Source organism: Drosophila nasuta, chromosome X, assembly GCF_023558535.2.
Source record: "Drosophila nasuta strain 15112-1781.00 chromosome X, ASM2355853v1, whole genome shotgun sequence".
Taxonomy (NCBI): domain Eukaryota; kingdom Metazoa; phylum Arthropoda; class Insecta; order Diptera; family Drosophilidae; genus Drosophila; species Drosophila nasuta.
Genome location: NC_083459.1, coordinates 14,691,026 through 14,708,350, shown reverse-complemented (window position 1 = coordinate 14,708,350; position 17,325 = coordinate 14,691,026). Strand labels below are relative to the sequence as shown.

Below are 17,325 nucleotides of genomic sequence, written 5' to 3'. Positions count from 1 at the left end.
ATCGACGACAGCCTTTTAGCTAGTACCGAGTACCAAAGTACCGGACACTGCTGCTGCGGTGGGCCTTATCAATGCAAATGCGCGATGCGTTTGAAGTTTTTTTTATTTTTTTGAAGTATGGCAGCCATGCAGAGCGAATGTGCGACCTTATCTAAAACTTCTCACACGCAGGCGAGCAGCAGCCGAGAGCAGAAGAGTCGAAGAGCGACAAACAACTTTCGTTTGCTCAAAGTGGGCGAACAAATTGTCGGACTCTTTACTCACTTTTTTCTCCCCCGCCGGTGGTCTCTCTCTCTCTCTCTCTCTAAGCTATCCTTCTATCCTCCTCTGGCTGGCCAAGGCCGGGCGGCTTTTTGAACTTTTGCCGACGACGATCGCGTAAATTTCATCAACTGCTGAGCAAAAATGAAAATTTTGTGCTGTTCCTACTTTTATATTTTATTGATCAGCGGCGGAGCAAAAGTTGCTGTTGTTGTTGTTGTTGCCCACCCGTTGCGCCCTCAGACTGAGCAAATGGCGACAGCAACGCTGGCGGGCGCCATGCAATTCTCTCTCTTTTGCTCTATTGCTGTCTTTGTCTCACTCTCTCAATGCGATCGACTGCGATGCCTCTTTGCATGCCAAGTCATAAATCGCACACTGAACAAGCTCTGGCGCAGACTTTGGCGACTGCCATAAGGGCTACAACATCGTCGTCGATGTCGTTCTCGGTTGTCGATGTGTCTTGTGTCTTGTGTGTGCGTGGGCCTCTCGGCCTCCGCTAAGTAGCCTGTGTTGGCCATTAATTTCGCTTAGTTCAAACGCCGCCGACGCGCCGACACAAAGCGCTGCGTGTGTTCTCTTCAATTTCGGCTCGGTACTAGCCAAGTACTTCATGATAATACTTGTACTGTTTTTTTTTCGTTTTTGCGTAACCACAGCCACAGCTGTTGTCGCTCTCAGGTATTTGTTGAGAGTTCCGCCCCCTTTGGCGTCTGTCATGCGATAGAACCGCTCGAAAATCTATAATTTAACACTTTTTTGCGGTCGAGAGAGACAGAGAGAGAGAGAGAGACGAACCCTGAGGTCAGCTCAGTGGTCAGGTCAGGTGACGATGTCTGTTTGCCTGCCTTGGTGTGTCCTTCATTCATTCATGCCCGTTGGCTGCGTGTCAAAACAACAGTAAGTCGTTGTCACACACTCTGCCCTGCTCTGCTCTGCTCAGCACCCTCGAACTTTTCTCTCACTCCTCTCTCAGCTTATAATTGTAGCGTATCTGACCACGATTGCATGTCTTACTTTTGTAGTCCGCCTTGCTGTGAAGCGGTAGATGGGGCGCAGCTAATACATTGAAATGCACTTAGCACAAATTTTAAAATATATACAAAATTACTAGATCAATGCAAAGCAGCTGATGAACTAGCAGTTATGCTGTAGTGCATATATTAATAATACATTTTCATTGAAAATACACTAAAATGCAGCTTTTATCTATAGCAGTTTGTATGCCAAATTTAAAGACGTTGGCTGTGTTAGAAACTGAGTTGCACACACTTCAGGGAGCGGACAGACAGACAGACAGAAGGACGGTCGGACGCAAAAACAGTTCCCGATCAAGCGAAAATAAAAAATTTAATTGACAAAGAAATGGCATAGGAGGAAAATAGAATACTTTAAAAATAAGTAGAGATTGCTTTTGCCTTTAACAAATTTAATTGATTTAAATCTATAAAAGGTTAGATATAATTCAAATTTTCATTAACCTTTACCTAAAGCAAGGCCTTCTTTAATTTAAGAAACCCAATTTAATATACATTTATATAATGATGTAGCTTTCATATAGAAGAGTTTGTATGCCAAATTTAAAGACGTTGGCTGTGTTAGACGCTGAGTTGCACGCACTTCAGCGAGCGGACAGACAGCCAGACAGATGCTGATCAAGCGTAAAGCGAAAAAACGCGCGCGTTTTTAAACGCCCCTAGCTGCAGTTGTGTGCGTGTGTGTGAGTGTGTTAGAGTGTGTTAGAGTGTCGGCCATGTTGCAACCCTAAAATGGATGGCAATGCTGCCTTTTTCATTTCTTTTGCGGTGTTTTTCTGCATTCTGGGGTGGTTCGGATGTGCTTTGCATTCGAGTGTGCCAGAGTCTCCTCTGTGGCACATTGTGTCTGAGGTGTTGCCTAATGCGTTTAATTGCTGAAGCTGGCAAAAAACAAAAAAAAATGAGTATAATGAAAAAAAGCAGTGAGAGGAAAATCAGAAGCAAAAGCTTTGCCAATTAGCCGCACTTCAATATGGACTGAAGATGTTGTCAAGTGTGTGTGTGCCAGGAGCAGAGTTGCCAGGACCAAACGACCCAAAAGCAGCTTCGCTTTAAGGGGACAACATGGAACAACAACAACAACAACTACGTCTGTCTGCTGCCATTAGTTTCATCGTAGTTCAAAGCACATAGTTGGCCATCATCGTTGTGTGACCATTGAGCCATACCAAGTGGTCGTCCGTCTGTCCGTCCGGCCGTCTGTCCGTCCGTCCATTGCCTCCCTGCTGCTGCTACTTCTGCTGTGTGTCGCATCTTCTGTGCAGCAGACGAAGCGCAAAAAATTTATCACAGCCAAGTTGACAAATAAAGTGAAGTGGAGTTCCATTTCCGGACATCAGCGAACGTCGTTGCGCCATCGAAATCAAATTAATTGAAGCTCACATGTCCTGGGCAGCAAAGGCTTATCCCATCCCTTCCTTTTTACCCCGCTTTAGTTTAGAAGCTGCGTCCTTTTGCTGTGGCCTGTGTCTTGAAACAATTCGTTTAGAAAATCAAAGGCGGCTCCGGCAAATAGAAGTGCGACCCTGAATGCCTTGCATACAGTTCCTGCGGGTGTGTGCGAGTGTGTGTGTATGTGCAAGTGTGTGTGTGTGCAAGTGTGTGTGTTGTGTATTCCTATATGGCCAATTTGTCTGTCATAGTCAGGTAGTCGCGCAGTTCTGACGACTGTCTCTGCTAGGTGTTGCCCCAATATCCAACTTAAAAGGTCGCTTTGATGTTGACAGTTCTTTCGCTGAAGTGACGCTTCTCCATACTCCCCTCTAACCCTATCACCAACTACAAAAAAAAAGGAATATAGTGGCTCGTGGTCAGAAAAGTATGCTCAACTCTTAACTCGAACTAATTTCAACGCAGTCGAGCAAAACGTCTTCACAGCTTAACCAACTGGCAAGCAAATGTCACTTTAAATAAACGAATAGGTAAATGTTTTATATAAGAGTCTTTAGTATTTATATATACTATAATTCATTGCCAAACAAATGCCAATTGAACTTTAGTATTTAATTATACAATAATTCAATGATTCAATACAAATGGTGTAGCAAAACAAATGCCACTAAATAAATTCCAACAATATATTGATAGATGTATTATTTTTTATAGAGCATTTTTTTAATATCAATTATTTTAAATAGCAATGTTCATTTTTCTCATTTTATTTATTCTGTTAAAATCATTTTTAAGCTAGCTACCATTTGTATTTATTTAACTCTTACTGTTTCATTCTCATTTTGAAGACTTCTCAAATGTGAAGGATTTAGTAGTATCTGTATACAAATGCAAAGAATAAAGAATATTATATATTCACTTGTCAAGGATTTAGAATATTTTATATTCTATAATTTAATATATGGATAATAATTGCGAAGAAAAGTGTTTTGATATCTTTAACTTTGCTACTCTTAAAGCCATTTGCTGGCATATCTCTACTTAAACAATCAAAAATACTATTTCATATGTTGATGTCTTTATGATAAGTTCTATAAAAATGAGCAAGTTCCACTAGAAATTCCTCTTTATCCCAATTTTCATGATCTCAATGATCTCAATGCGAATGCGATTGGAAAAATAATGAAATATTGAAAACACTTAAATATTACAAGAGAAATATGTATCTTCTTATTTGGGAATACAAAGTTAAAACACTATTAATGAAGCAACGTTGCAATTTTGTACATCTCAAGCTTGGTTTGATATAAAGGAACATTTAAAAATACATATTTTATGTTTTAATGACATTTTATTATTTGTTGAATCGTTTTGAAGCCTCTTCCCATTTATTCTTATACTCTTAAAATCTCCAATTCATCAAATGCAGTCTTCTTCTACCTCTCCCAACTGCCAAATTTCTGTCCATTCAAAACTCTTTGTGATTAGCAGTATCTTTGCAGCGCTCTTAACTATCCATTAATTCAGCTCCTCGAATTAAAATGTTTCACTGCAAATGGCTGTTTTTCCTTCCTTTTTTGGGAAGGTTCAATTCGCAACCCTGCTCGAGGGGTAGCAAACCCCTAAAGGCTATCGAAGCTATTTAATGATGATGCTCGCTACCACAGCAAATGTTCAACTAGTCTGTCCGTCTGTCTTTCCTGCTGTCCATGTCTGTGTGTGTGTGTGCGCCTATAAATGTCTGATTTCTTATCTAATGCCTAATGCCATCAATTGCGGCGTTGCGGCTCACTATCTCAGCGTATATCATGACGCACCCAGACAGCAGGGGCAGGGGCAGGGCCAGAGAGCAGGGGCACGTTCCAGCCGCAGACATACATCATACCATCAACAGCAGCCGCTGTCGCTGTCGTTGCTGTTGCTGTTGAGTGCAAAGGGTATCTTCGTATCTGCAGCTTGACTACAATAAATAACCAAAAACCGGGGAGAACTAATACAACTACAACTACAACTACGACTAATAATAATGAGAATCAAGCGAAAGGGCAAGAGGAACCCTAAAAACCCATTGGCTATCAGTTTTGCGATCAATGAGATTAGGCTGCAACTGTTGTTGCGTGTCCTGCTGCTGGCTGCTGCATCCTTGAGCGAAAGAAAGAATGAAAAAAAAAAATACAAAAAATAAAACCGCAGACATGAAACATGCGAGTTTAGATTTTTCGTGTAACTCATTCGCTCAATTTTTGCCTCAGCAGCTGTTCTCGTTGCCTTAATTGGCTGCATATTTTTTGTTGGACTCGCCTCGCAATCAACTATTTTGGAGCACACTTTGCTCCTCATCCAACCAACTCATTAACTGCACCTCACTTGATTCTGATTGATGCTATATTTAGTTGTTGTTGCTCAGTTTTGCCCCCTTCAGAGTCTAGGGCAGACTGTCTGCGACTTTCTATGCGCTTCACCAATTGCAACTGTCAGCACAATCTTTTGCCTAACAAGCTGTGAAACTGTTGACTATATTATTTTTTTCTAGGGAATTAATATGTTTTCTAAAACTCCACAACATTTGATTTTATTCGGAATAGTGAAAAGAACAATTTTAGTTCTTGTTTTATTGACCACTATTTCCATTGATATTTGCATTGCAGATTAATCGCTTGTTTTTAAAGTCCATTTGCTACAACCTCGCATAGTTCAGCAAAGTTTTTGTACCTAGTCGAGATGTAAGTTTCAGACGAATCGGTTGACTATTTCATAAAGAAATCACCGAGTGAAAGGTGCCACCCGAGAGGGTCTAGTTTTTGTAGCAAAAGCTTGAAACTTTGAGCTGTTTGATTTTTTCCTTTTTTGCTGATCTTACACATTTTACATTATTGCTTCAATAGAGCACATCTCAAGTGAAAGGTACGATCCGAGAGGCTCTTCTTCTTCAGAGCTAAAAGTACAACTCTTTGTCTCTCTCTTGATGCTCCTATATATTCCATTTAGTTATTTGAACAGTTACATTTCTTATTGCATTCATATTTAGGTACGACCTGAGAGGCTTTTTTATACAGCTTGAGTGAGAGGTACGACCCGAAAGGCTTTTCTTTTCACAGCTAAAACTATAACTTTCAATACCTTTCTTCTATTTCTCTTGATGTTCCTACATATTTCATTAACTATATATCATCTAACTATATAGAATCTATATATCACGTAGCTTTCAAAGAACAGATCTCATGTAAAAGGTACGACCTGAGAGGCTTTTGCTTTCCTTTGTTTTTGGCAGCTATAAAGAAGTACTCCCTTACTTCCTTTCGCCTTCGCTGACCTTGCTATTTAGTATATTTTTTGTGTGTGTGTTTTGTATGTAGAACCCACTCGCAGTCATTTAATTTGCAGCCACACCATAAGTGCCTTCATTCCAGGCTTATCGTGCTGCCCACTCAATGGGCAAGTGTTAACCTCAATTGCGTACAGCTTGCTACACGCAGATAAAGCTAAAAACGCCATCAGATGCCAGTGAATGCGAATGAGAATGAGAATGCGACTGCGCCCAGACATCTGTCATATTGTGTGTCGAGGCATTAGCATACACAATACATATACATATATATAGAATATATATTTATATATATATATATATATATATATATATATATATATTTTGTTGGAGTTCTTTTAAAAATGTTTGTGAAGCGAGTTTGGAAGGCTGACGTGACCAGCCGTACTTAAGACTTGCTTTGCTTTCTAGCACCACTCGCTAGTTTTTCATGGCAAATATGTCAACCAAATGAAAGAGAACGAGAGAGCAAGAGAGAGAGAGAGAGAGAGAGAGAGAGAGAGAGGAACTTCAGTCGTTTGAATAAAACGCAAAAATTTTGTTGGTGCTAAAACTTGAACATTTAGTTTTTGCGCTTGATTTTTGTTTTTTCGTTTTTTTGGTGGACATTTTCGGGAGGGGGCTTGAAATTGGGTGGGGCGTTGAAACTAATTAACATATTTAATGTTTTTAGCACGTTGCACGTTGTGGCGTTGCGGTGATGTGGCGGCCAAACCCTGTGGACACAACACACAACCCTTGGCGCCAGTCCTATATATTAGGCTAGTTAAAATCTAATAAAAACCTGAGCATGCCTCATAAATTTCAATGCGCACTGCCCATAAAAGGGATGGAGGGAGGAGGGTGTTTTTTTTTGGAGGGTTAGACAAGTTAACCGCCTAATGGCAAACGCGCTTTTATGTTAAATTAAACCGGGACGACGATTGTGATCCAAGTTGCAGTAAAACACACACACACACACACACACATACACAGAGAAAACCCAAGAGCTCAGAGCCAGGGTGCTAGCACATTTTTGACTTAATTTTGTCGTCGTCATTGTTCTTGGCTGTTGACGTTGACGAGGTGGCAAGTACGTTGTCGCTGAGGTGCGACAAAATATCACAAATAAAAATACCTTTTATGTTTTGGAATTTTTTAATATTCAAATGAAGTTGACGCTGCTGAACGTTCTAACGTTCAGAATGTCGAGACGCCATGCAAAAAACACAAAACAAAAACCAAGAGGAGGAAAAATATGTTTGTATATAAGAAAAAATGAAAACTGAAATTGCACGACCAAGAGTTACTCTCTTTGCCACTTACATTTTAACAAACAATAAGCAGCTGCAACTCTTTAACTTTTGTCGACTGCTGGCTGCTGGGTATTTTTGGCCAAACAATTGCGTGGCGAGTCGAAAAGTTTCATAAAACACAACCAAAAAAAAAAATCTACAAATTTGCTTTGGTATTTGGCACAGTGCGATATGCGTTGTAGGTTTTGAGCCAGAGATGTGGGTTGACTCTTAAAGAGGACTTAAAACGAACTTCACGAAGAAAACCGAGAAAGATTTCTTATAATTCTGATTATTTACTTATTTATTTAAAGGAACTTTAAAATAAAACCAAAAATATTTATTATTATAGATTTACTACCAAAGTTCGATTAGTTTTAATGGTAATTCTTTATTTATTAAGAAGCGAAAAATTAACAATTTTTATTAATCAAACAACTTTTTAAATTGAGAGTAGTACTTAATTTAAAGTCTTTCATTTCACTTATTAGGAATAATAAACTAAAATCTGGTTGGCTGCTGGAACATTTGTAAAATAAGCATGTTTTGTTTAATATACTTTAAGAAACAAGAGCTATTTCCCTTAACTAAAGCTATCAAGTAGCTTTAAGCTGCTTATAAATAAGAAGAAGAGCTTGAGCTTTTACTTTTATGAGCTTTAATCATAGTTCAACTTAGATGCATAGCAAAAGCGAATATTTTGATTGATTAAGAAAAGGCAACTTCAGAAAAATCTTATTAATTGCAATATGATAAAATCTATACTAAACTTTGTCCCTAGGGTTAGACTTTTTATATTTACCAACTTGAAGCTGATTTTAAATGAACATTACTTTAAAGCGCATGTTAATAGAGTAAATCGATTGATCGCAAAAGACAACCGAATGACGGCAGATGTCAAGTGAACTTCGAGCATGATCTGAAATGGTAAATCAATGAAATTAGTTTGCCACAAAAGAGTGAACAAAGCAAAAAAGTCAGAAGTGGGCACAAATCCAAGCTAAATGCCAGGCGGCTAATGATGAGCCGATGATTGTTAATCCCTAGTAAGAGAGAGAGAGAGAAAGTATGAAGTAAAAGAAAGCAAGAGAAAGATTCTGAACCATTGACAAACTCGAGACTGAAACTAAGACGCCGGACTGACCTCAAATAAATCCACAGAAGGCGGGCAACGCAATTTCTTTTGGCTCTCTTCTTTCTTTCTTTGTGTTCTTCCCGTTTTTGCTGTTCCTTTCTTTTTTTTTGGGTTCTTGGCTGAGCTGATCAAAGTGGCGATTAGTTGGCCGAACAAACAAGATTAAACGCCCCTTTTGCTGGTTGCTCCCCTCCTTTACTTTTCGTTTTTGTTGTTTTTTTGATGCTGTCTGTGCTCGTTTTCTTTTTGGAGGAAAATCCTTAGAGCGAGGATCCTGGGGAACAACATAATTAACAACAAAAGGCCAGTTGTCTGCGCTATGCTTGCATATTACGTATACGCCACCGTTGACAGACAGACAGTTTTCGAGTTATGCGCCCCGCAGCGCAGCAGCCGCAGGGATCCGACCGCAATCTCCGCTCTCCTCTCTCTCCCTCTCTCTCTCTCTGTGTGTTTCGCTCTCTTTAGTCGCTATTGTGTGCATGTCTAAACAAATGCTTAGAAATTGAGGCCGACGACAGCTGAAGACAAATTTATTATAGCGCCGCATTTCCGTTTGAGCTGACTGCCTGCCTGCCGTCGGCTTTGCAGTCAGGACAATGGTAAGAAGCGCCTTCAGCACATGCTGTGAGTGTGTGTTTCTCTGTGTGCGTGTGTGTTTGCCCCGCTTTTCCCCCCCTTCGTCTTTGCACACAAAAAAAGCAGCGCAAATCTAACGATTAAGTCGTATTACAAAGCGTCTTATTCCCCCCTTCTCCTTTCCCCATCCTCCCATCACAACCGCCAAATGAGCAGCAGCTGTGCGTGGGCACACACACTCACACACACACACCCGGCCCCCGAATGCCACGCCTACGCCCCAAAAAAAAGAAGAAAAATCATCTTCTAGCAGCGCTTTTGTTGCCTTTTGTTGTTTGCCACATTGTTGCCAAAAAGCAAATGAAAGGCAGCGCAACAGGGAAGGAAATAGAGAGAGATAGCAACAGAGTGTGAGAGAGAGAGAGGGAGGGAGAAGGGACTGCAGGCAGCTGCGTTAGCGTTGTCAGCGCTTCCATTAGCCCAAAGCAAATAGACAAGCTTGACTTGGATTTCGGATTTCAGATTTCGGCATCGTTGTCAACCTCATCCTCTGTTGAGTGGGCAGAATGAAAGAGAGAGAGATAGAGAGAGAGACAGAGAGATCGAGAGAGAGAAGGGGAGACATTGCATTGAAACGGAAGTGCAATATTTGCTGCCAGCGCCATGCAAATAGATTTCTAAACGCGTGTTTATGCCACGACAAAATACACTCACTTTATCAGCAGCGTCGATCGATGAGAGCGCTCACTATGCGACAGCTGAAAGAATAGACTGAGAGAGATATGATTCAATAAAAAAATAATGGGAAACATATTATAAAACTTTGCAATTCAGCAAAAATATACATTAAAGAAATCGATTTTCAATAATGTTCAAATTAAACAAAAATATACCAAATATTAATCACAAAAATACCGGAGGTCATATTTGGTATATCGCTGAACTAGATTCGAAATATTCGTACAATTTATTTGCTTTCAATAAAATGCTTTAAAAGTGTGCAAACAAATTAGGGCGGTATTATTTTAAGAAATATACCAAATATTATACCACAAAATTACTGCTAAAAATACCAAGGGTCATATTTGGTGTATCACTGAAGTATTTTTGAAATATTCGTACAATTTATTTGCCTTGGTTCAAAGAACACTAAATTAATAAAATGCTTTAGAAATGTGCAAGCAAACTAGGGCGGCATTATTTTAAAAGATATTCCAAATATTATACCACAAAAATACTACAAAAAATACCGGAGGTCATATTTGGTATATCGCTGTAGTAGATTCGAAATATTCGTACAATTTCTTTGCCTTCAAAGAAAACTAAAACAAACAAACTAGGGCGGTATTATTTTAAAAAATATACCAAATATTATACCACAAAATTACTACAAAAAAGGTCATATTTGGTATATCGCTGAAGTAGATTCGAAATATTCGTACAATTTATTAGCTTTAGTTCAAAGATAACTAAATTAATAAAATGCTTTCGAAATGTGCAAACAAACTGAAGGACGACGAAATCGTATTAAATAATGCAGTAAGCCGGCAACGAGAGAAACAACAACATAATTGATAACTATTAAATAACAAACAAGCGAATCAAAAATGCAAGTATCTATTTCAGTTAACATAAAACTCTGACTTAGGGCATGCGGCAATTCGTTGTAATCCGATTATACACATCTTTTTTTCGGTTTTTTTTTTTGGGGTAATAGGCTTTTGTTTTTGTTTGGCCGCATGCGTCGTTTATTTGCCTACAACATTTCGGTTGGCAGTTGTTGTTGTTGTTGTTGTTGCTGTTGAATGGGCAAATATGCCAAGCGCCACTTGTCTGGGGCATTATCGCTGACTACTTAAGTCTTAGGTGACAGTTAAACACCTTAAATAAGCTACCACATTTTGGGTTCATTCCACGTTCATTCGCTTTTGATTGCATTTACATTTGTTCGCCTTCTCTCTCTGTCTTTTTCTCTCTATCGCTCTACTCTCAGAGTTCACTCTCGGTGTTCGTTTGTCTTGTGTGTTGTTTGTCTGTTTGCCTTTGTTTCTATTTGAATTTGAGATATTTGTCCATTCGTCGCTTGTGTTTAACTTGTCTCGCGCTCGCTCTCTCTCTCTCTCTCTCTCTCTCTCTTTCTTGTTGTCTCCTTCTCGCTCTGCCTTTCGACAGCTGCTCTTATCGTGAGACGATAAGCAACCCGGCGCTTGGGGCGTACACAAACTTCCGTCTGGCATCTTTCACAATGATCTTTTCCCAACTGGCGCCTAAAAGCTAATCAGTAGCAGCTTCCCCAGCTGTCTGTCTGTCTTTCCTCTCTTTCTCACTATCTCTCTCTCTCTCTCGCGCTCTTGTTTTCTTTAACTATCTTTCGCTGTGCATATCTCTCTTTTGCTTTCCCACTTTTAATATTGGCATTCTCCCGTCTTCTCTCTTCTCAGCTTATCTGATTTCTACCAGTATTTAGGTTAAAACAAGAACTTTCAGTCAAACAACTCTTTCGTTGATGGAATTTCAGTTTTTTTTTGTCTTTTCTTCTCCTTGTTGAGTGTGATTGGAATTCTTCAGTTTATAGCTTACGTATATTAAAATCGCTTTTTTTTGCTCACACTTTTCCCACAACTAATCGCTAGTTAAGTGCATTTCAAATGCATTTCATTTGTTTTTCCTTTCTCAATCGAAAATAAGGCGTTAATTGTTATGTGTTGTGCTTTCTAAACAAGTTGTTGCAAGCTTTTAATGAGCTTGTTCAATGATTACTTGATTTCATTGCAGGTTTTTATAAAGCTTTTTTGATTTAATTGTCAATGGCAATAATTGTTATGAAGCGTTGATTCTGTTGATCGTCCATTCTGAGCGAATTCTTTTATATTTTGTGCTACACAAAATTAGGCTGACATTTTGGTATATTTTACACTCGATGGTATATTTTGAATATCAATATATCAAAAATATGATTTGCTATATTTTGTTTAGTATTTTTGCGGTATATTAATTCGGTATATTTTAAAACGAATACCGCACTATTTTGTATTTATGGTATATTTTGAATTTAATATTATAACCATATACCAAATATAGTCTTCGGTATATTTTTGGTATTTTTTCGGTATATTTTGATATGGTTATCCATTTTACAATGATACCGGGTATCTTACAGTCGATCACATTCAACTGTAGCTTTTTTGTTTGAATATACAAAATATACAATATAAATTTCATTAAATAAAATCCATTCCAAGGTAGAAAACCTTTATTTTGAATACACACAATTCAGTTGCCTCATTAATTTGAAATGTAATTGTTTGAAGTACATCCTTACATATATTTTTTTAAATACACTAATTGAAGTTAACTTTAGCAATAATTTGTAGTAATTCTTCTACATTTCTTTTAATGTACAAATATAAAAGCTAAATCAATTTGAAATTCCAGTGTAAAAGCTTTTTAATGTACTTTGTTTTGTTTTTGCAACGAGATTAATCCAATTTTCGAGTGCACTTGGCAAATCAAGACATGCAAGTGAAAGTCCCATATGTAAGTCCCATATGTCCCCCGCAGCTCCTTCCCCCTTGCTTCTCCCCTTATTTCAGTCAGCAGTTGCACTCCCCTAAGTATTTGTATTTGTGCTGCACCCACAAAAACAAAAAAAAAACGTTGCAACTAATGCTGGCTGACACTTTTATTGACTGACAAATGTCAAATGCGTTTGCTGTTTGCTGTTTGATTATTGGCAGGCAGGTGGGGCAACAACAACAACAATGACTACAACAACAACAACAACAATGTTGTCTGCTGTTGCCGCGTTGCAAGCGTCACGCAAATTTGGTGTTGCCTCATTAAGAAAAGCTTTTTTGCGGCGTTGCCATAGATGATAATTGTTACAGTTGTTTCTGCTATATACATATATATAAAGATAAATATATGTATATTAAGATATATGTATATGTATGTATTTATTTGTACAATGTGACATGATTTTTGCGTGTCACATGGCAAATGGGCAACAATGTATCAAACAATGAATGCGTCAATCATTTTTCATTTCATTCCATTTCCAATCCCTTTCATTTCAATTCAGTTTTGAGTTGCGTTGATTCTTGTTCATGTCTCTCCCTTGTTATAGTTGCCATTGTTGTAGTTGTGGCTTTTGTTCTACTCGAAAGTTGTTAATAAATATGTTTATGCATAAACAATAGCAGGCAATAATAATAATAATAATAATAATAGCAACAACGCCAGCTACAACTTCATATAGTATTCTCTGTAATTAGGTTTGTCTGCTGCGCTTGTTACAACAACAACAACAACAACAGCAATGCCAACAACAATGAAACCTGATTACAAGTGCATATGGAGAAAACGAAACTATTAGCGATAATTAATTAAATTAATTTGCGCCGTCAGCGTCGACGGCGCTGCCAACAAGTCCATCAAAACATACCCTGTAGTTAGAATTAATTATGGCAAACTGTCTGAACGACTTTTTGTTGATTTTATAATCGTTAATAATGTTCTTTACATATTCTGAAAATTTCATAGCGATTGCTTGCATAAATTCTGAGTTACCTCAGATATGTCAAAGAGTTTGATGAAGATTTTTTTCTAAATTTCAAACTCAGTTTTGGAATTAGCAATGTTCTCTACATATTTGGAAAGTTTTATAACAATTACTTGCTTAACTTCTGAGTTACTTTAGGCATACTTTAAAGATGTTATTGTAATTTTTGTATTTTTTGGAAAATTTCTAAATTTCAAAATCAAATATGCAGTTTATAATTCCTACTATATATTTTGAAAATTTCAGAGCGATTGTTTACTTAACTTCCGAGTTACTATGGTCATAATTCATACTTTTTTTATGATTGTAATATATTATGACAAATTTTCTAAACTTTAAAATCAAAACTTGCAGCTAATAATTTCCACTACATATTCTGAAAATTTCATAGCGATTGCTTGGCTAACTTCTGAGTTACTTTAGGCATAATAAATATATTTTATTATCGTATTTCTATATTGTGACAAATTTCTAAATTTTAAAATCAAAACTTGCAGCTAATAATTTCCTCTACATATTCTGAAAATTTCATAGCGATTGCTTACTTAACTTCTGAGTTACGCAAGAGAGGGTAACTTTTAGTTCATCAGTAAAGTCTGAAAGAGTCTCAAAGGCAAACCTTCTGGCTTGTTACATGCAGCTATCAATAACGGTACAACAACAAAGCGAACAATTATTGTCTAAACTCGCGCCTTAGACACACGTCTCTCTCTCTTGATGAGATGGTTTTAAACGAGGGTCGTGGGATCATCGCAGAGGAGAAGTATGTTAGTTGAAGTAGAAGTAGCAGAAGAAGAAGAAGAAGACAACGTTAGCAGCTACCTAACGTTGAATGAAAATGTAGCAGCAAAACGCTACCTGCTGCTGCCCTCCTTTTGTTGTGCACTGCACTGGAAAAACGACGAAAAAAAAAAAAACAGATAGAAAAAAACTAACAATAAGTAATTCATTTATCTATTTTTCACATTTCTCATTTTGCCGTTTCGTTTCGTTTTTTTTCGGGTTGTTGGCATTGTTAGAGAGAGAGAAATAATGCAGCGTAACCATTAAGAGGCGCTACATTTGCATACATCAAGTTGCTGCTGCTGCTGTTGCATCTGGCTGCTGGTTGCTATTAATTCCTCAACACTTTTGCACGTCAAACAAGTCTCAATTTATTTTATTTTTATTATGCACGCCCCAACTATTGTAATTGCCTTTGCTAACTAAGTGCGGACTCATTAAAATCAAACTGAAATTTATTAGACACCAATAACAGAGACAGACAGCATTAATAGTTAATTGCGAATTGATGGCAAGCAAAATCGCATGCGATTATATTTAAAGAAAACAAAGAAAAATTAAAGTAAAAAAAGTAATAAAATATGGCAAAATGTATTTATCGCACGCTAGTCAAAATTCGCATGCGATTTTTTGCTAGCTGACATTTGTAGCACCTCAAGTTGTGTGAGTTTTTTGTTTTGTTTTTTTCTGATGGGCATGGCACATTGCACATGCAACGCAGCTCTCGCTCATAATTACGAGAACGCTTGAGTAAAAGAAATGAAAACAAAAATATTAATGAATTATTTGGAAAAACAAACGCAACGGGAGCGGGAAGAGTCGGGGGCACGGGGCATACAAAATTAGGCATTTAATTGTCTCGGCCATGGCCGTGGCAAACTGCTGGCTGGCTGCCTTTCTTTGGCAGCTGACAGGCGTCACGTTGGAAAACCAACAACCAGCAACCAACAACCGACGACGACGAAAAAATTTAACTACCAACAAGAGGAGAAGGCAGAAGAGGCATGCAACATTCGAAAAAACCGGGCAACTGGCGCTACAGTTGCACACGCCTGGCGCCAGTTGCCCCTGCCACTGCCCCTCACACACACACACACACACACTCACACGCAGCAGCAACTAACAGCCACAAAATGGGCGCAACGTGGCCAACCACCAAAAAAAAAAAAAATAAAGTAAAATAAAATTAGTATGCGTCTGCGTCGGCAACTTCATTTTTTCGATGATTTATGAAATGAAAAATTTCAACAACAACAACAACAACAACGACAGCAAATAAAATTATCAACATGTATATGTATTTAAAAGTTTTCAAGTTGTTTGTGCACACAGGATCTCATCCCCGTTCCCCGTTCCCCCCTCCAACTCCTGTGCATTTCAACACGCGTCTCATTATAAAATTGAAATTATACTTTTTATTATAGATTATTAATAATTTGTGACACGTACTACACGGCCATTGATTTCCAATGAAATCAGTCGAGGTTCCCAAAAAAATATAAACACACACACACACACACACACTATAAAAGTCATATAAAGACTCAAGTTCAAGCAGCTCAAGGCGTTGCCAGTGTTTTTTTTTTCTTTTTGTGCTTTGGGATTCGTCGTCTATAGCTTTAAGTATAGTACTTGAGATATTATGGGAGGCATCTCCACTTTGGCACTTTGCTGAGCCATAAAATCAAAGTGTCATAAGTATGAAAATTGGGAACATTTCATATTATGAGAATAGTTTTTGTTTTTTTGAGGGGGGAACGTGACAATTTACTCAAATGCATTGAAATTATCTTCGTAACTTCGTAACGTCATTTCCACTTCGAGTAGCTGGTGGAAATCATACAAGTTTTCAAGTGCCTATATATGTTATATAGTATGTAAGCCGTAAGCCGATTAGCATCAGTCGCGAGCACACAAAAAAAGCCAAAGGTTATACTTAGATTGTAAGCAGTTCAATTTCAGTCATTGTGAGTCGACATATTGTAGAATTGCAAATATTATAGTTAGCAAAACTGTACGATAAGCAATTAAAATTATGAACAAAACATATATAAATATAAATACAAATGATAATATAATCTAAGCTAAGATTGCATATTTTAATAAAATCTATAAATAGCAGACAACTTTGGGAAATATTGTTATAGTTTTATTTATATTTTTGGTAGGCATTTTATGGGGTTTTTTTTTTAATTAATTGGGATGAATATACAATTTAGAATAATCTTTTCCATTTTGCATTTCATTGTACGAAATTTGGCAGTTTATTGTGGTTTTAACTTATTAAGTAAAGGGAAAATATTATATATATTATATATCTTCGAAAATTCTCGAAACACGTTCTCGAAACACGAATAATATTTATGTTAGAACTTAAACAGGATTTATTTATTCCAGTAAATATTCGAAAACATTTTTGTACGTTTTCATGAAATGTTGTTCTAGCTTTTTATGAACATTTTCCAACTTATGTTTTGCTAGTTTTGAAGTCTGAACCTCTATTAACCGTGGGTTGCATTTTTGAATACCGTTTTGTTTTTGGGGGGTGCTGTTTGAGCAACAGTTCTTTGTTTACGCATTTCCCTTGCGGGGTCAGCGGAGTGCTGATAACTCAATTTGTTTAGCAATTGTTTTTCGGGGAGGTGAACTGAGTGTGTGTGTGTGTGTGTGTTATAATGTATGGAATATAGCGCTAAAAAACCAAAAAAAAAGAAAACAAAAGTGTACTACGTGTATCGATAATAAAACGGACTAAAAGTAACTGGCCTAATGACCCAACGGCTTTATTTATTGATGACGATTATAAAGCAATTTGTGAGCGGAGTGAGTGATGGAAGGGGGAAGTGGAAAGGGGAGGGGATTGTGGTGCAAGGTGGTGCTTTACAAGCTTGCTGCAATTAAGCGAACGATCGAAGAACTCGCTGCATAAAGTGGGTTAGCAATTAACCCTTGGCTGGCCCCCCCTCAGGCCACTTGTT

The 17,325-nt window shown here is 37.7% G+C and overlaps 1 protein-coding gene across 1 annotated transcript in view; it reads left to right on the top strand.

Moving 5' to 3' along the window:
* The window catches only part of LOC132795962 (optomotor-blind protein), a 104,101-nt gene that overhangs the window by 55,051 nt on the left and 31,725 nt on the right, over positions 1-17,325 (top strand).